The 20,821-nt window shown below is 40.6% G+C and overlaps 1 protein-coding gene and 1 long non-coding RNA gene across 2 annotated transcripts in view; one reads left to right on the plus strand and one right to left on the minus strand.

Annotated features, from left to right (window-relative positions):
- Window positions 1-11,815, minus strand: part of LOC126996907 (nuclear factor of activated T-cells 5-like) — a 60,781-nt gene extending 48,966 nt beyond the window's left edge. Inside the window, exon 1 of the mRNA XM_050857829.1 lies at window positions 11,648-11,815. The gene's annotated coding sequence lies outside the window, so the exon portion shown is untranslated. The remainder of the gene's footprint in view (window positions 1-11,647) is intronic.
- Window positions 984-7,698, plus strand: LOC126996912 (uncharacterized). Its single transcript, XR_007751722.1, has 4 exons — window positions 984-4,990; window positions 5,171-5,282; window positions 6,108-6,245; window positions 7,066-7,698. It is a non-coding gene; the product is annotated as an uncharacterized LOC126996912 (long non-coding RNA).
- Window positions 11,816-20,821: the final 9,006 nt, after the last annotated feature.

Here is a 20,821-nt window from a genome sequence, read left to right on the forward strand (position 1 = left end):
GGAAAAAGAGAAGACCCAGGAGAGAGAGAGAGAGAGAGAGAGAGAGAGAGAGAGAGAGAGAGAGAGAGAGAGAGAGAGAGAGAATAACAATAACAAGTCTTAAAATAATTCCCGGAGACTTAAACAAATCCCATCATATCGACAAATTAGCCTCGTAAACACACCAATAAAATCCTGTTAATGTATAATGAAAAGAATAAAAAAATAATAAAATACCGAATGTCATATCAGAAACGATTATGATGATTTCCTTTCCACCAACAGCAACTTCAATCAACATCCTGCGACTTATTTTTTAATCTCTGATGACGTAGCTTCAAACATCCACCAATCAGAGGAGAGTATTTTCGTATCGACCAATAGAAACTCGTATTTGACTTCCCGCGACTTATTTTTTACCTTCTGATGACGTAGTTTCAATCATTGGCTTTCTGCGAGTTATTTTATAGCTTCTGATGACGTCACTTTGATCATCCACCAATCAGGGAAGAGCATTTTCGTCTCGACCAATAGGAACACGTATTTGACTTTCCGAGAATTATTTTTCAGCCTCTGTAATGACGTCGCTTTCATCATCCACCAATCAGAGAAGAGTATTTTCGTCTCGACCAATAGAAACTCGAACTGACTTTCCGCGACTCATTTTTCACCCTCTCTCTAATAACGTGGCTGTAAAAATCCTCCCTTAATAATAAGCTATCGTATTTTTCTCTTTATTTTGATGACGATGATATTAACATTAATATAAAAACGAGAAATTACGAAAAACACGATATTATGAAAATGGAGGATACGGTAACGAAAAACGGTCTGGTATATAACGAAACTAACGAAGACTATACGATAACAAGTTGAGTTTGCATTAATATATAAGAGAAACTAAGAAAATATAAAGATGGGGAGTTCAGATTACAGTTTTTAGTTATTTTTGTTTATTTCGAATATGTGTGTGTGTGTGTGTGTGTGTGTGTGTGTGTGTCAGCAACGAGCAGATACTGAGTGTGCTGAAACCCCTGCTGAACCACACACACACACACACACACACACACACACACACCTTGCAAAACAACTCCCATAGTCTCATCTCCACTCCTCTTATTTGAACTATGCAAGACTACCACTCGTATCCTCCCTTTCCTTCTCATTCACTTATACTCAGTTACCTTACATAATACAACAGCAATATTATCACCCCTTCCTCCCTTCCCTGCCATAAGCACCCCCTTCCCATCCCTCCCATCACTCTTTCTCAAATCCCTACCAAACGAATACCTTCCCATTCTTCCTCATAACCCTTTCCTCCCTTCCCTACCTAACGACACCATTCCCTTCCATCCCCCTTTTCTCTCTGTTTCGTCTCCCATTTCAACATTGCATCACTAGTACTCATAATCTTCCCTTTCCTTCCATTTCAGCAGTATTTAGTAAGTTTGCATATCACTACTATAATATTATCCTTCCTCTCATATGTTCCCAGTCATCGGTGCAACACAACCTATATTCAGAGGTTATATCAACACTTAAATAATATTACCCTACGGTGCAACACAAAATCCCCGAACTCTACACAACACTTTCACTGAGCAACAACAAGTCCCCCTTCCCCTAACTCTGCACAACACTCTCATTGAGTAACAACGAAACCCCCTCACATTCCTGGTTGGATCCCCATGAATGTTTTCCTAGCTGGTGTTAATGTCTGAGTGTTCGCATGCTCGTACAGACACACACATATAGGGTTGAAATAAAAGGAGTTAGCCAGAAAAGCCTATCTTAAGTACCCTTTCCGCTATCTCCAGTTACCAGAGTAGAATAAGAATAGGAAGCTGCCCCAAAACAAAGATATATGAATACGAGCAGAATAACAATAGGAGCCTAACCAAACGAGGAAACATGTAGAGTTATGTCACTACCCAGAACATCACCTTTTGAATATACGATCTTGAGAATTAGTTGGGAGAAAAGGAGTTACTGAAACTAGCCTATTAAGTAACCTTTCCACTATCTCCAGTTACCAAGAAAAAATTAAGCAAGAATTGATAAGAAGAGTTATGTTACAACCCAAAACATCACCTTTTGAATATATGATCTTGAGAATTAGTTGGGAGAAAAGGAGTTACTGAAACTAGCCTATTAAGTACCCTTTCCACTATCTCCAATTACCAAGAAAAAAAATAAGCAAGAAATGATAAGAAGAGTGACGTTACTACCCAAAACATCACCTTTTAAATACATGATCTAGAGAATTGGTTGAGAGAAAAGGAGTTACTGAGACTAGCCTATTAAGTACCCTTTCCACTATCTCCAGTTACCACGAAATAAATCAAGCAAGTGATATGAAGAGTTACGTTACTACCCAAAACATCACCTTTTGCATATAAGATCTGGAGAGTTAGTTGGAAGAAAAGGAGTTAGTGAGAAAAGCCTATCTTCAGTACCTTCTCTGCTATCTCCAGTTATCAATAAGAGTAACAACAGTAGCCTACCCACAAGAACCAATGATATGCAGAATTCAATCTTTTGCAAACATGATCAAGACAGTTAGTAGAAATAAAAGGAGTTAGTGAGACAACCCTATCTTCAGTACCTTCTCCGCTATCTCCAGTTATCAATAAGAGTAACAACAGTAACCTATCCACAAGAACCAATGATATGCAGAATTCAATCTTTTGCAAACATGATCAAGACAGTTAGTAGAAATAAAAGGAGTTAGTGAGACAAGCCTATCTTCAGTACCTTCTCCGCTATCTCCAGTTATCAATAAGAGTAACAACAGTAACCTATCCACAAGAACCAATGATATGTAAAATTCAATCTTTTGCAAACATGATTTAGACAATTAGTAGAAATAAAAGGAGTTAGTGAGACAACCCTATCTTCAGTACCTTCTCCGCTATATCGCTACGAATACGTGTAACAACAGTACCTAGCCTACCCACAAGAACCAATAAGTAGAAATCAATCTTTTGCATACATGATTTAGACAGTTAGTAGAAATAAAAGAAGTTAGTGAGGCAAGCCTCTCTTCAGTACCCTCACCGCTATATCGCTACAAATACGTGTAACAACAGTACCTAACCTACCCACAAGAAGCAATAATAAGTAGAAATCAATCTTTTGCATACATGATTTAGACAGTTAGTAGAAATAAAAGAAGTTAGTGAGACAACCCTATCTGAAGCACCCTTTCCACTATCTCGTTACCAGTACCAGCAACAACAATAGCCTACCCACAAGGAGAGGTTACCCCGATAGCGTTCTTGTCTATATCAGCGCAAGTTGTTCAGAATTACCGTGTTTTTTGTGTTGTTTTCAATGATAGGTTGTCAGTCACGCCACGTAACCGGTAATGAACTAGTTACTGATCACATGTAATGGACGTGGAGTGAAGGTTTAATCTGTCTGAATTTATAAGAGTATAGCTTGAGACCATTTACTTTTTTTTCTCTCGTTTTTTAATCTTTCAGCTTCAGTGTTGCATGTTAATCACTGGCTTTTGGACACACACACACACACACACACACACAAACACATTTCTGGCTTCACACTGTTACATGACTAAGCGTGGTAGGAGAAAATTCTCTCTCTCTCTCTCTCTCTCTCTCTCTCTCTCTCTCTCTCTCTGCATTATCATTCCTTCCATAGCCTTAACATTTTCCACAAGCTGAACCAAATGACAAAGTTTAAAAGGCGCCAGTCTTCAATTATGACAAATAACAATTGGTACTAAGGTTCTTACTCACCACAGGCTCAAGGGGTAAGGTTACGAAGACAGACACTAAGGCCACGCGCAGTTAGAATATGCTTTTTCACTGATACTACCGCTAATACTAATGAGTTTTCTTTTCTTCCCTTCTATAATTTCAGGGCAGGAACCTCGAGCCTAAGCCTAACCCTGGGGGCCCCTGTAGGCTTGTCTCCCAGCGATGACTTCAAAGATAAGGGATTCCAAGGTCCTCCAGATGGTCTCCACAGAAACAAGAACAGAAGATACACTCCTACACGGCACAGCATTGTCTCGCATTATGGCATAGCTACACAAAACTCATATATATACTCTGGGCAAAGAAATTTAGGGAGACTAACGTTAAACAGATGATGATGATGATGATGGTGATGATGTGTCTACCTGGCCAAAAAGATGCTGTATGCTTGCGACTGTGAAACAAATCCTTGAAGTTACCCGGATGCTGCTGATCTTTGTGCAAGGATGATAAAGAAAGAACTCATAACCAAACTAATAATGCTATAAGTTGATGAAGGCATGGCAATACTTGAGTGGCATTATAGTGTACCCTGGCAACCACCAAGCCCACTAATAACATACATTGAGAGAAAAGAAATGGAAGTCTAATTTAACAGTGATAAAAAGCAAACCATCTCATACCTCATACCTCTTCCCTCTCATTTTCTCATAAACAAATATTAACACAAGTTTCCTACAGATTAGTGAATTTCTACTGTAATGTAAGAAATCTGTTAAGAAGACATTGAAGCCTGGAGTGCAGCAACAAAAACTTTAATCAATGTTTCTTAATTTAATGTATAGTGTAAAGAATCTGTTTACAAAGAGTTCAAGCAGAAGGTCATCATGGCCAAGACTACAATTAACTAACTAACGTGGAGAACTTATATCAATGTTTTCTTTTGCGGTATAATGTAAGAAATATGTTTTAAAGAGTTCAAGCAGAAGGTCGTTATGGCCAACACTACAACTAACTAACTAACTTATGTGGAGAACTTGTATCGACGTTTTCTTTTCCTGTATAATGTAGTAAAGATATTTTAAAAAGGTCCTCATAAGCAAACACCACAACTAACTTATATCGATGTTTTCTTTTTCTGTATAATGTACGAAAGATGTTTTAAAGAGTTCAAGCAGAAGGTCGTCATAAGAAAACACTACAACTAACTAACGTGAAGAACTTCTATTGATGTTTTCTTTTACTGTATAATATAAGAAAGATGTATTTAGGAGTTCAAGCAGAAGGTCCTCATTAAGTTACCCCTCTGTTCTAGCCACATCCTCTACCCCGGTGACTCACAATAGCATACAGCGCCCCATCTCCCTATATCGATGACTCACATTAGCATACAGCGCCCCATCTCCTTATATCGATGTTTTCTTTTACTGTTTAATGTGAGGTTTTATAAAGAGTTCAAGCAGAAGGTCCTCATAAGTTACCCCTCTGTTCTAGCCACATCCTCTACCCCGGTGACTCACATTAGCATACAGCCCCCATCTCCTTATATCGATGTTTTCTTTTAATGTATAATGTAAGGTTTAAAAGGGAATTCAAGCAGAAGGTCTCTCATAAGCCAGCTCTCTGTTCTCGCCACATGCTCTACCCCGGTGACTCACATTAGTATACAGCGCCCATCTCCTTATATCGATCTTTTCTTTTACTGTATAATGTAAGGTTTTAGAGTTCAAGCAGGTCTGGTCTCTCATAAGCCAGCTCTCTGTTCTCGCCACATGCTCTACCCCGGTGACTCACATTAGTATACAGCGCCCCATCTCCTTATATCGATCTTTTCTTTTACTGTATAATGTAAGGTTTTAGAGTTCAAGCAGGTCTGGTCTCTCATAAGCCAGCTCTCTGTTCTCGCCACATGCTCTACCCCGGTGACTCACATTAGCATACAGCGCCCATCTCCTTATATCGATGTTTTCTTTTACTGTATAATGTAAGGTTTAAAAGGGAGTTCAAGCAGAAGGTCTCTCATAAGCCAGCTCTCTGTTCTAGCCCCATGCTCTACCCCGGTGACTCACATTAGTATACAGCGCCCCATCTCCTTATATCGATCTTTTCTTTTACTGTATAATGTAAGGTTTTAGAGTTCAAGCAGGTCTGGTCTCTCATAAGCCAGCTCTCTGTTCTCGCCACATGCTCTACCCGGTGACTCGCATTAGCATACAGCGCCCATCTCCTTATATCGATCTTTTCTTTTACTGTATAATGTAAGGTTTTAAAAAGAGTTCAAGCAGGTCTGGTCTCTCATAAGCCAGCTCTCTGTTCTAGCCACATCCTCTACCCCGGTGACTCACATTAGTATACAGCGCCCATCTCCTTATATCGATGTTTTCTTTTACTGTTTAATGTAAGGTTTTATAAAGAGTTCAAGCAGAAGGTCCTCATAAGTTACCCCTCTGTTCTAGCCACATCCTCTACCCCGGTGACTCACAATAGCATACAGCGCCCCATCTCCCTATATCGATGTTTTCTTTTACTGTATAATGTAAGGTTTTATAAAGAGTTCAAGCAGAAGGTCCTCATAAGTTACCCCTCTGTTCTAGCCACATGCTCTACCCCGGTGACTCACATTAGCATACAGCGCCCCATCTCCTTATATCGATGTTTTCTTTTACTGTATAATGTGAGGTTTTATAAAGAGTTCAAGCAGAAGGTCCTCATAAGTTACCCCTCTGTTCTAGCCACATGCTCTACCCCGGTGACTCACAATAGCATACAGCGCCCCATCTCCCTGTATCGATGTTTTCTTTTACTGTATAATGTAAGGTTTAAAAGGGAGTTCAAGCAGGTCTCTCATAAGCCAGCTCTCTGTTCTCGCCACATGCTCTACCCCGGTGACTCAAATTAGCATACAGCGCCCCATCTCCTTATATCGATGTTTTCTTTTACTGTATAATGTAAGGTTTTAAAAAGAGTTCAAGCAGGCTGGTCTCTCATAAGCCAGCTCTCTGTTCTCGCCACATGCTCTACCCCGGTGACTCACATTAGCATACAGCGCCCATCTCCTTATATTGTTTTCTTTTACTGTATAATGTAAGGTTTTAAAAAGAGTTCAAGCAGGTCTGGTCTCTCATAAGCCAGCTCTCTGTTCTCGCCACATGCTCTACCCGGTGACTCACATTAGCATACAGCCCCCATCTCCTTATATCGATGTTTTCTTTTACTGTTTAATGTAAGGTTTTAAAAAGAGTTCAAGCAGAAGGTCCTCATAAGTTACCCCTCTGTTCTAGCCACATGCTCTACCCCGGTGACTCACATTAGTATACAGCGCCCCATCTCCTTATATCGATGTTTTCTTTTACTCTGTAAGGTTTAAAAGGGAGTTCAAGCAGAAGGTCTCTCATAAGCCAGCTCTCTGTTCTCGCCACATGCTCTACCCCGGTGACTATTAGCATACAGCGCCCATCTCCAGCCCCATAATATACGTAGCAGCACTTGTATGATAATTATCTCGCGTTATTATCTCTCTCGCCTCTGAACTTCGCCCTTTGCACACTATTATACTGTATGAACTTTTCGACCTAACAATATATCAGATGCAGGGATGATAGTAGTAGCAGTAGTAGTAGTAGTAGTAGTAGTAGTAGTAGTAGTAGAAGTAGTAGTAGTGGTGGTAGTAGTAGTAATCGATTTGAGAGAGCTTCATGATTCTCTCTCTCTCTCTCTCTCTCTCTCTCTCACACACACACACACACACCATCAAAGAGGAGCACAGTTTCACAAATCCCATGAGAGAGAGAGAGAGAGAGAGAGAGAGAGAGAGAGAGAGAGAGAGAGAGAGAGAGAGAGAGGGTGAATGACCAGCCTGGAGGGAGAGGGACAAGTTGCAAGAGATGGTTTGCAGGGGCGTGTCACTAGTTAAATAACAGACACTCAGACCACACAACTATACCAGGACAGAGAGAGAGAGAGAGGGAGACTGTACAGGCTTTCTAGAGCGATATATATATATATATATATATATATATATATATATATATATATATATATATATATATATATATATATATATATATATATATATATATATATAGCCTACTAAGTTGTGTGATATTTCGTGGGTTCGTGGTCACTGGTTAGCTACTTTAATATTTTTCTCTATTAGGGTGATTTTCATAAAGTGCTTGTGTGGTTTTCCTTCCTTCCTATGATTCGCTCCTTCTACATGTTAGATTTTAATGCAAATGTTTATGGCGTAGTTTGATGAGGTAGGCTATTTAGTTTCTTATACAACCTTTCTTTCTTTCTTCATGATATTGACCTCTCTTTTGGCTACTCTTCTATACTCTTTTTTATATAGGGGCAGTGATTAGCTTTTTTTTTCATTATTATTATCATTTTGCCCTTGAGCCGTTTCCTGTACTGTAAATAAACAAATATAGCCTAATCTGTCTCCTTGAACTAATTTATCAAACGGTCAAAATCTATTATAATCTGAAAGGATATAATCTAAACTCTGCCTCATTGAACAAGCTAAATTCAAGGCTACAGTAAAGTCATTTATCTGAAATCACATTATAATCTTCATTCTTAATAATATCGTATTATACTGTAAAAATAAACATTCATACTGTAAAAATAAACATTCATCTAAGTTTTCCTAGGTTTTTTTCAGCACCCCAAATTTCAAAGTCGTTTTTACAGTAGTAGTGGTAGTAGTAGTAGTAGTAGTAGTAGTAGTAGTAGTAGTAGTGAAAACATTGTAATATTAAAAGTTTTAGTAGAAGTAGTAATGAAAATAGCAATAACAGTAGGATAATAGTAGTAGTAGTAGTAGTAGTAGCAAAGGAAATAGTAATAGTAGAAACCGTAACAATACAAGAAAACAATAAAATCAACACGGATAATAACACACACACACACACACACACACACACACTGACCACAATATATATAAATTTCGTGGAACAACACAACAGAATACACAAAAATTGAGGCCTCAAAATTTTCACATGAGCAACTTGACACAGAGAGAACAAGAGAGGCACTTTGTATGCGATGTTATATTTACGGAGAGAGAGAGAGAGAGAGAGAGAGAGAGAGAGAGAGAGAGAAGGGTAGCATGAGCGGAGACAAGCTAGAAAGGGGAAGGAGAGAGGGAGGGGGTGGAGGGAGGGAGAGGAAGGATGACCCGCACGAAGGGTTGGGTAGAAGAGGATAAGAGAAGAAGAAGAAGAAGAAGGAGGAGGAGGAGAAGGCTTTCTACCCTTAACATGTTCTCTCTTGAGAAACGTCGCCTCCGAGGAAAACTGATCGAATGTTTTAAAATACTTAATGGTTTCACGAATGTAGACAGATCAACATTGTTTATGATCGATGACACTTTGCGCACGAGGAACAATGGCGTAAAACTCAGATGTAGACAAGTAAATTCAGACTGCACCAAATTTTTCTTCACCAACGTTGTAGTGCGAGAATGGAATAAGCTCCCATCATCAGTGGTCCAGTGTAACACGATTGACTCCTTCAAAAATAAGCTCGACCGTCACTTCCTTCAACTTAATATCAACTAGAGTAGAAATGCAACGTTTTGGAGTCTTCTGATTAATGTAAAATCACTTAGGTTTAAGGACAGACCACCAAGTCTGGACCATGGGGTCTGTGTGGTCTGATTTTCTATGTAAATCTATGTAAAATCTCTCTCCCCGGTTTTCCCCATTTTTTAACTCCGCTCCTCCTCTCTCTCTCTCTCTTTTCTAAAACAGTAACCTTAGCATTCATCTAAACTTGAACAAGTGCCTAAATATAATTCTCTCTCTCTCTCTCTCTCTCTCTCTCTCTCTCTCTCTCTCTCTCTCTCTCTCTCTCTCTCTCTCTCTCTCTCGGCCGCTACGTAAGTTTATGAATCACACATACAGTAACTTCACAGGCCACACACAAAAAAAGTATTGTTATTGTCATTGCCTCCATTCCGCAGTGCAGTCACACCTCGACACACCAATATACATAAACGCATGAACTGCTTGTTGTCTTCGCCTATTCAAGGATATGGCAAGACGAGAGACTGACAGGGAATAGAAATGAAGTACTTGCCTAGCACCGTAATCTCATACACTTCCAGCTTCAATAACCACATTTCATAAGGCTTTCCTGGGGGTCGTGGGCATATCCTGGGGTAGTTTTATGACCCTTATGGTAGTTTGACTTTTCTTCTGTAGTTTGGACGTGAGGAAAACACTATTAGAACCTGGTCTATGTACTTTGAGGTCTTTGAAAATGGTTGAGAGCCTAGTGTCAGAATACTAATTTAGGTGTACGGCTTTCTCTGTCTCAACCCCCGCGCTATGACGATTTCGGGTCATGTCTCACTACCTGTCTCTTTTGCTATACAGACACGGATGTTAGTCAGTTATATAGCCCAGTTGTTGACACATACCCACACACACTCACACCACCCTGTCTGCCAAGGACAATGTTGCCCTCACTGCATATTGACAATGTTTTATTTAGCCTGTTCTTAAATTGATATGCTATGGTGATATGAAAGTTAGTATGCCTGCCAGAGGTGTTACGGGTGATTCACTTAGCTCATTACGCCTATAGAGTTTGGGGAATGTTAAAAGGTTTTCCTTATCACACACACACACACACACACACACACACACACATTGCAACATCACTGGACACCTTGAATAACCTTGAAATTGACTAATAAAAGTGTTTATAATTTATGCATGGAAACTAATGTATGAAAATATTAATACATCACTTATACACAAATTTGGTATACAACGCACGTAATATATGATAGAAAGAGAAGGTTAGAAGATATAAATTAGCTTGTCACCTTCATACTCATAATACAAGAATGACATTAACAACAAGAACAACAATAATAATAATAATAGACACCCATAAGCATTTCGACATTTCCTGACCTCTCTCTCTCTCTCTCTCTCTCTCTCTCTCTCTCTCTCTCTCTCTTCCATTTCCTATCTTTGTCACACACACACACACACACACACAAGCTCACCTACACCACAGAAACCAAACAGTACGTACTATAAAAAAAAAAACGGTTCTACATTCTACCAATCGATATTTTGAAACCACTACCACCACCACCACCGCCGCCGTAAACACACACACACACACACCTTTTGCCCTCACTTACACACTCTCACAAGAACACAAATAATAATAAGGGAAAAAAGTAGAAACCGGTTCTCTGCCTTCTGGAAATCGATAACGCAAACACCACCACCACTAACACCATCACCACCACTATCATCACCACCACCACCACACACCACAGACACACCACCACCCTGACACACCCATATAAACCCTAAAAATCACTTAATATTTTTTGGGGAAGCTGAAATGTCACCCCAACCAACACCATACCAACCAAAAATATACTTATACTTATAATCGTTACTTATGATTGACGTAGTGTTGGATTGGCAGAAAGACACTGACAATGGCAAGGAAATACTAACTAAAGGAATGACTTGGAAAATTAAAATGAAAAAAAAAATGCATAGATGAGCAATCTTTCAATTTTCTCTCTCTCTCTCTCTCTCTCTCTCTCTCTCCCAAATCTCCTTCCTTATATACATTCATTCACAATTTTATCCTCCTCTTTCCCTTCTTTCTCTTCCCTTCCCTCCTTTCCCTTCTTTCTCTTCCCTTCCCTCCTTTTCCTTCGCCTTCACCTCCCTTTTTCTCCCCCTTTTCCTTCCCTTTCCTTCTATTCCCATCCTTTCTCTTATCTTTTCTTCTCTTCCTCATCACCATCAACACCACCTTCCCTTTACATCAGCACTAACAAAACAAAAAAAACAAAAACAAAAAATACAGGTTTCAAATTATTTCATTATCATCACCATATTCCCTCATAAAACCACTAATACAGGTTTCTAAATGGCTCTATCGTTCTCAGTGCTTACCTTGGGATGGTTTCTAAGGGCTGTCCTGGTTTCTGTTGGTCTATAAGGAAAACCGGCAACGGAAAAAGGTATTATAAGGGAGGGGCCCAGCTGACATCCTTCCCCGGTGGAGTCTCACAACAGAATGGTGAGGAAAAGTATAATGGAGGAAATTCTTCTGGGCATGCGTGGAGGGAGACAAAAGAGGATCGGGGTGAGAGGATTCAGTCCCTTATACTCAGCCTGGACCCTGTGTTGGTGCCCGGTGATGGAGTTGCCAGATGCCACCAGGTTCTCGTTTTCTATGTTTTTGGTTCTCTGCTTTTCTTTTCCTAGTATTTTCATTTACTTGCTGTGTTAATTGCTTTGGGATACTTGATTAAAAGGGTTCTGATCCCACTACGTTATCTCTTTTTTCTAGTTTTTTTTCTTATTTTATCTATCTTGCGTTACTTGACAGCTCTTCTTACTCTTATACCTGGTCTGAGTCCCCCTTATTTTCTTTCTCTATTCTTTATTTTCCTTTATTTTTTCCATTTTTTATTTGATTTACCTATTGTCTTTACCTGCTTGACTAATAGACTTCATGGGGGACTCAGTCAAATGGGTTACTTGACAGCCCTTCTTATTTCTACTCTGCCTCTGCTTCACCCTTTCTTTTCCTACTTTATCTTCTATTCACCTGTAGTTTACCTGTACACTTCATGGGGGACTTGAATAAAGGTGTTTCGTGTAGTGTATCTTGGTCTTGATCCTAATATTAGCTTACTTTGACCGGGTGGGATAGAAGGAGAGGTAAGGTCCATTTCTTAAACTTATAATGTCTTGTCTGGGGGATGGGATTGCATGACCTCCTATCTCTCTTGTATATAATTTTCTTTGCAACAATAAACTTCAATCAATCAATCAAACTTACATGGAGGTTGGTTCTTTCAGACGCTTCCATCTCCCTCAACTATCTCCAAAGGCCAAATAGGTCAATCGAGTTTTCATTAGCGTTTTCTTCGGCTCACGGTACAGAAGAAAGGTCAAGCTCCCAGAAGGGTCATGAAACAACCCCTGGAAATGCACTTAACTCCCACGAAAGCCTTGCCTAATACGTGTACGGGGCGCCGAAATGTTTAAAAGAAGACTCGTAGCAGCTAGTGTCTCCCTTCCTGCAGAGCGACGGGATACACATATGTTACTAAATATAGACCCTTTTATCACTGCGCTAATCATCCTCGCCGTAGGTTTAGTGTCATCGTGTACTTGTGTAATGCTATGATGCTCTCTCTCTCTCTCTCTCTCTCTCTCTCTGCAAGTCATGGTGTAGCTACGCGTGGCCTCCGTGCTCATCTCCGTATCATTAGCCCTAGAATCTATAGTATTAGCAGTGCATGGGAGGTGACAGGTATTTATGTGGCCTATATTATGTCCAATACAGGTTTACGATATTAATAATTTATTCTGAACTATGAAGAATTAAATAAAGTAGGCCTATTGAGCTAGTTAACTGTAAAAATAGCAATTGTAGGCTTATTTAATGATTTATAGAAGGACAGTATCTCTATTATGTTACGTTTCTGTTTATTTTCCAAATCATTTTAACATTTCCTGGACTTAAAACCCTAAAATATATGATTGGTTGAGTAATTGAACTGCTATATGAACCTCTATCATATTACCTCACTGTTTCTTTTCCTATACAACAAATTTCGTCGACTTCAAAACCTAAAAAAACTATGATAGGTTGGGTAAGTGGAGTTGATGAACTGTTACATAACCTAATCCACGCATCGCAAAGCTAAACTCCGCTAAACACCCACATTACGTCCTATACAAATGAAACTACACTTCTGAATGGATGAAACTTGCCGTGCGTACTCGAAAAACACTCCAGAAACACTTGAAACACTCGAAATTTGCATCTTAGGGGGACACGTGGGGCGACATGTGGTCCAGCTGAATATATTAACCTCGGAGCAACCTTTGGCCCTCCTCCTCCTCCTCTTCCTCCCAACTCTTTCTCCCCTCATTGGCTCCGGCCCGGCTTATGATATGTTGACTCATTCATATATTACACCCCTGCGTTATCATCAGCCAATAGCGAGTCACCGTGTGTGCGTGCGTATACGATAAAGGGGCATCTGTTACTATGAAGGCTGGTTGTTATCTTCGTCACTTTGTCACACTTTCGGTTTTGTGAGGGTGATGATCGAGTTGTATGGTGTAGGAAGGAAAGTCTTACGTATCCATTTCTTTATCTTCTTTTAATTCCTTTTTCTTTTAGTGTATACTCACTGTTAATCTATTACTACTATTACTATTATGATTATTACTGTTACTGTTCGTGGTCTAAAAGGGAAGGGAAGATATTAGATGTAAATATGAACAGACCTCCTCTTGCACGTGTTATGTTAATCTACCCAATCTGCTCCCTTTCCTGTTTGCCCATCTATCGTAAGGGAAGGAAAGGTATATGTTAGTAATTATGTCGTGGGGTGAATGAACAGGCTTCCTCTTGCACCGTCTGTCATGTTAATCTTTTCCTCATTCTACTCCCTTTCCTATTTGCTCATCTATCGTAAGGGAAGGAAAAGTATAAGTTAGTAATTATGTCGTGGGGGTGAATGAACAGGCCTCTCCTTGTACCGTCTGTCATGTTACCCCTTCCCCATTCTGCTCCCCATCTTGCCTGTCAATCGTAAGGTCATTAGCAAGGTATACAGGTAAGGAAAGGTCTAAGGTGTGTTATCATGCCGTGGGGTGAATGAACAGGCCTGTCCTTGCACTGTCAGTCATGTTACCCCTTCCCCATTCTGCTCTGCATCTTGCCTGTCAATCGTAAGGTCATTAGCAAGGCATAAAGGTAAGGAAAGGTCTAATATGTGTTATTATGCCGTGGGGTGAACGAACAGGCCTCTCCTTGAACCGCCTTTCATGTTCCTCCTTCCCCATTCACCCCAAGGCGGCTCTCGTGAGTCGTGCATTGCTTTCCAGTTTACACGACTGACACGACTCGAAATGAACCCGCGCGAGACATGAACAGTATACAATAGAAGCTTGGCTATAGACATTCTGGCAGACTTTTATTTCTTCTCGAACTATATAATGTATGTAGATAGAAGATTCGTAACTGTAGACTCTTTTAAGCTTGTATTTTGACCTAGTTTAATGAATAATGAGTGTATCTATATGTGGATCAAAAGCTTGGTTCCAGACACACTCACAGACTCTCCTCTCTCCTTCTCAAACTGTATATGGCTTAACATTCGCGGTCTTCGCTCTAATTTTCATTCTGTGGAACATCATCTCTCCTCCTCTAAACCTCACCTTCTCTTCCTTACCGAAACACAGGTTTCTGAGGCTACTGACAGCAATCTCTACTCTGTTCCCTCCTACTATCTCTATCCTAAATTTCAATCCAAAGCTGGATGTTGCGCCTACGTGCGCAACGACATCACTTGCTCTCGTGCCCACGACCTTGACTCTTCTGAATTTTCCACCATCTGGTTAAGACTTCACTGTCATTCTATTACTAAATACATCTGTGCTGTTTATCTCTCACCTAACTCTACCAACTATGAAAATACTTTGACTATTTGAATTCTAAAGTGGAGCACATTTTGACCCACTCTCCCTTCGCTGAAATCTCCATCCTAGGAGATTTCAATGTTCACCACCAGCTTTGGCTTTCATCCTCTTTCACTGACCATCCTGGTGAACAAGCCTACAACTTTGCTATCCTCAACGACCTAGAGCAGCTGGTCCAGCACCCTACACGTATTCCTGACCGTCTTGGAGATCGGCCCAACATTCTAGACCTCTTCCTTACCTCAAACCCTTCTGCTTATTCTGTCAAACTGTTCTCTCCGTTGGGCTCCTCCGATCACAATCTTATTTCTGCATCCTGTCCTATCGCTCCTGTACACCCTCTGGACCCACCGAAGAGGCGATGCTTCTGGCATTTTGCTTCAGGTCGGTGGGACGACCTGAGGATGTACTTTTCCGATTTCCCGTGGAATGATTATTGCTTCCAGGATAGAGACCCCTCTGTGTGTGCTCAGCGCATCACAGAGGTGATTGTCTCCGGAATGGAGGCATACATTCCTCGTTCTTTCTCTACTCCTCACGCTAAAAAGCCTTGGTTTAATCACGCTTGTTCTCGTGCTGTCAATGATAGAGAGGTAGCTCACAAAAGATACCAGAGCCTTCAAACTAATGCTAATTATGAACTTTACATTTCTGCCCGAAATCGTGCCAAATCTATTCTCCGACTAACCAAAATTCTTTCATTAATAGAAAATGTCAAAACCTTGCTTTCTAACTCTTCCTGTGACTTCTGGCATCTAGCCAAAACATCTCCTCCAACTTCACTTCTTCATCTTTCCTCCACTCTCAGTCCTGACGGCAACACTGCCGTCTCATCTATCTCTAAGGCTGAACTCTTCTCTCAAACTTTTCTAAAAACTCCACTCTGGACGATTCTGGGCATATTCCTCCTACTCATCCCCCTCTGACTCCTTTATGCCTGTTATAAAGATTCTTCAAAATTATGTTTTCTATGCCCTTTCTGGCCTCAATCCTCAGAAGGCTTATGGACCTGATGGAGTGCCTCCTATTGTCCTTAAAACTGTGCCTCCGTGCTGTCACCCTGCCTGGTCAAACTCTTTCGCCTCTGCCTGTCAACATCTACCTTTCCTTCTTGCTGGAAGTATGCCTTTATACAGCCTGTACCTAAGAAGGTGACCGCTCCAATCCCTCAAACTACCGTCCTATTGCTTTACTTTCTTGTTCTATCTAAAGCTTTTGAATCAATCCTTAACCGTAAGATTCAAAAGCACCTTTCCACTTCTGACCTTCTATCTGATCGCCAGTATGGGTTCCGCAAGGGCGTTCTACTGGTGATCTCCTAGCCTTCTTAACTGACTCTGGTCATCCTCTCTTAGCCGTTTCGGTGAAACTTTTGCTATTGCGCTGACATATCAAAAGCTTTTGATAGGGTCTGGCACAAATCTTTGCTTTCTAAACTACCCTCCTACGGTTTCTATCCTTCTCTGTACCTTTATCTCCAGTTTCCTTTCTGACCGTTCTATTTCTACCGTGGTAGACGGTCACTGTTCTTCCCTAAATCTATTAACAGTGGTGTCCCACAGGGTTCTGTCCTGTCTCCCACTCTTTTCTGTTGTTCATTGATGATCTTCTTTCCAAAACGAACTGTCCTATCCATTCCTACGCCGATGATTCCACTCTGCATTATTCAACTTCTTTTAATAGAAGACCCACCCTTCAGGAACTTAACGACTCAAGGCTGGAGGCTGCAGAACGCTTAGCCTCAGACCTTACTATTATTTCCGATTGGGGCAAGAAGAACCTGGTGTCCTTCAACGCCTCAAAACACAGTTTCTCCACCTATCCACTCGACACAATCTTCCAAACAACTATCCCTATTCTTTGACAACACCCAGCTATCACCTTCCTCAACACTAAACATCCTCGGTCTATCCTTAACTCAAAATCTCAACTGGAAACTTCATATCTCATCTCTTACTAAATCAGCTTCCTCGAGGCTGGGCGTTCTGTACCGTCTCCGCCAGTTCTTCTCCCTGCACAGTTGCTGTCCATATACAGGGGCCTTGTCCGCCCTCGTATGGAGTATGCATCTCATGTGGGGGGCTCCACTCACACAGCTCTTCTGGACAGAGTGGAGGCAAAGGCTCTTCGTCTCATCAGCTCTCCTCCTCATACTGATAGTCTTCTACCTCTTAAATTCCGCCGCAATGTTGCCTCTCTTTCTATCTTCTATCGATATTTCCACGCTGACTGCTCTTCTGAACTTGCTAACTGCATGCCTCCCCCCCTCCCGCGGCCCCGCTGCACTCGACTTTCTACTCATGCTCATCCCTATACTGTCCAAACCCCTTATGCAAGAGTTAACCAGCATCTTCACTCTTTCATCCCTCACGCTGGTAAACTCTGGAACAATCTTCCTTCATCTGTATTTCCTCCTGCCTACGACTTGAACTCTTTCAAGAGGAGGGTATCAGGACACCTCTCCTCCCGAAACTGACCTATCTTTCGGCCACCTCTTTGGATTCTTTTTAGGAGCAGCGAGTAGCGGGCTTTTTTTTTATTAATGTTTATTTTTTTGTGCCCTTGAGCTGTCTCCTTTGCTGTAAAAAAAAAAAAAAAAAAAAAAACCTGTATATAGCCTAGAAGATTTGTAACTGTAGACTCTTTTAAGCTTGTATTTTGACCTAGTTTCATGAATGCTGAATGTATATGTGGATCAAAAGCTTGGCCCAAGACACACTCGCACTCTTCTTTCCCCTTCTCGAACTATATAAGGCTTAACCTGTATGTAGATAGAAGATTTGTAACTGTAGACTATTTTAAGCTTGTATTTTGACCTAGTTTAATGAATAATGAGTGTATATGTGGATCAAAAGCTTGGCCCTAGACACACTCGCACTCTTCTTTCCCCTTCTCGAACTATATAAGGAGTGTGCATCTCATGTGTGGGGGGGCTCCACTCACACAGCTCTTCTGGACAGAGTGGAGGCTAAGGCTCTTCGTCTCATCAGCTCTCCTCCTCATACTGATAGTCTTCTACCTCTTAAATTCCGCCGCAATGTTGCCTCTCTTTCTATCTTCTATCGATATTTCCACGCTGACTGCTCTTCTGAACTTGCTAACTGCATGCCTCCCCCCCTCCCGCGGCCCCGCTGCACTCGACTTTCTACTCATGCTCATCCCTATACTGTCCAAACCCCTTATGCAAGGGTTAACCAGCATCTTCACTCTTTCATCCCTCACGCTGGTAAACTCTGGAACAATCTTCCTTCATCTGTATTTCCTCCTGCCTACGACTTGAATTCTTTCAAGAGGAGGGTATCAGGACACCTCTCCTCCCGAAACTGACCTATCTTTCGGCCACCTCTTTGGATTCTTTTTATGAGCAGCGAGTGGGCTTTTTTTTATTAATGTTTACTTTTTTGTGCCCTTGAACTGTCTCCTTTGCTGTAAAAAAAAAAAATAAATAAAAACTATATAGAAAGAAGATTTGTAACTGTAGACTATTTTAAGCTTGTATTTTGACCAAGTTTAATGAATAATGAGTGTATATGTGGTTCAAAAGCCCGGTTCTAGACACTTGCAGACTTCTCTCTCCTCGAACTGTGTATACCTTAACCTGTATGTAGCCTAGATGATTCATAACTGTAGACTTTGAACTTGTATTTTGATCTAGTTTCATTAATGCTGTGTTTGTATGTGAACCAAAAGCTTGTTGGCTGCAGACTGACCTCGACTTTTCTCTCTCTCCTTCTCGAACTATATATGCTTAACCTGTAAAGATCCCGAACTGAAAACTATTTTTAATTTATATTCTGACCTAGTTTCATGTATGCTGAGATTGCGTATTTGATCTCCTTTCGTTTTGTTTCGTTTTTGTTTTTGACCCTTGAGCTGCCTCCTCCACTGTTAAAACGAATATGCACGCTTATATTAGACCATGACATACAGCTCCCATGAGTAAGACAAAGGTTACCACGCCGTTAATATTTACTAGAATGAAGGTTACGACGGAAAAAAAAATATATACCCTGGTTTGACACTCGTTGGTAAAAGAGGTAAGAATGAAACTGATGGATGCACATAAGTTAGATAACGTATACTGAGCAAAAATGTTAGAATAAGAATAAGGAGAAGTAGGGGAAGGAAAAGAAGAGGAAGGAAGAGAAGAAGAAAAGAATGGAAGAGAATGGAAGACAAAAGAAAAATGAAGAAAATAAAGAAGAAAAAAGTAGTAGATGAAGAAGAGAAAGGAAGAAAGAGAATAATGAACATAATAAAGGAAAGGATAGATTAATAGTCCCCCACGTAATAATAATAATAATAATAATATTAACAACAACAATAGACCACGTACATACACTCCCATGCTAGCAATATATAAATTACTGAACCCCAAAAAACTTGATAAAACAGCAAAAATATCGACCCCATCAGATATTAACCGACCTTAGCAATGATTATATTCCCATTACTTGAAAAACCTAATCTCCAAGGGCGTTCAAATTTTACTGTCATTATCATCGTTAACTTGACTGACAATGTTCGCGTGTTTCGCTTTCTTTATTCTTAACTTGATTTATTATATTTTATTAGACTATCATTGTTACGTTGAGGATAATTATATATACTTCATTATTGTTATTATTAGCCTACTCCTTGAAAACGTTTGGTATTTGAAAGGTGAGAGAGAGAGAGAATAATAATAGAGGGGAGAAACGTAGAGAGAGAGAGAGAGAGAGAGAGAGAGCGAACGTTCGTCATCCCGCTCGGGCTCGAAACTCAACAGCAGAACATAAACTCGTTCTCTGTCCATTTGTTTACGTTCAGAGAGAAAGAGAGAGAGAGGGAGAGAGACTTGTTGCTAAGGGAAGATATCATGAGGTGGAGGGAGGGGAGGGAGAGGGAAGGGAAGGAGGAAGAGGATGGGCAAGTTAGAGAGAGAGAGAGAGAGGTACGAAGGGAAGGAGAGAGAAATCAAGTTACGTAGAAGAGGAGGAAGAGGAAGGGAATGATAAAGAAAGGAAGAAAGAAAGGAAGGAAAGGATAGTGGTAACAGAGGGCGAAAAGAAGGGAGGGGAAGAAACGAGGTGAGAGGAGAGGAGGAGGAGGAGGGAAGACTGCGACGTAGATAGCTTACAAGTTACTGCAGGGAGAGGTCACAGAGGACGAGGAGGAGGGGGAGGAGCAGGAGGTAGGAAAGGGTTACCAGACAAGAAGAGAGGAGAGCGGAAGAGGTGAATGTGGAGAGAGAGAGAGAGAGAGAGAGAGAGAGAGAGAGAGAGAGAGAGGGGGGGGGGGGTGAATGTGGAGAGAGAGAGAGAGAGAGAGAGAGAGAGAGAGAGAGAGAGAGAGAGAGAGAGAGAGAGAGAGAGAGAGAGAGAGAGAGAGAGAGAGAGAGAGAGAGAGAGAGAGAGAAATACTCCTACATAAGAAACCATACCTTCAATAACACACAAACTAACACACGCAACAAATACCAAAAAAAATAAAAAAAAAAAAATAAATAAATAAATAAATAAAATAAATAAGTGAATAAAAAAAAAAACATTCAAGTTTCATAAAAAAACGAACTTGTGGGTGAAAAAAAAAGGTCAGTTCCAGTTTCAGTTTCAAAAGGTGTAAATGAAACTTGTAAGG

The sequence above is a fragment of the Eriocheir sinensis genome, chromosome 11, assembly GCF_024679095.1.
Source record: "Eriocheir sinensis breed Jianghai 21 chromosome 11, ASM2467909v1, whole genome shotgun sequence".
In the NCBI taxonomy this organism is placed as follows: Eukaryota; Metazoa; Arthropoda; class Malacostraca; order Decapoda; family Varunidae; genus Eriocheir; species Eriocheir sinensis.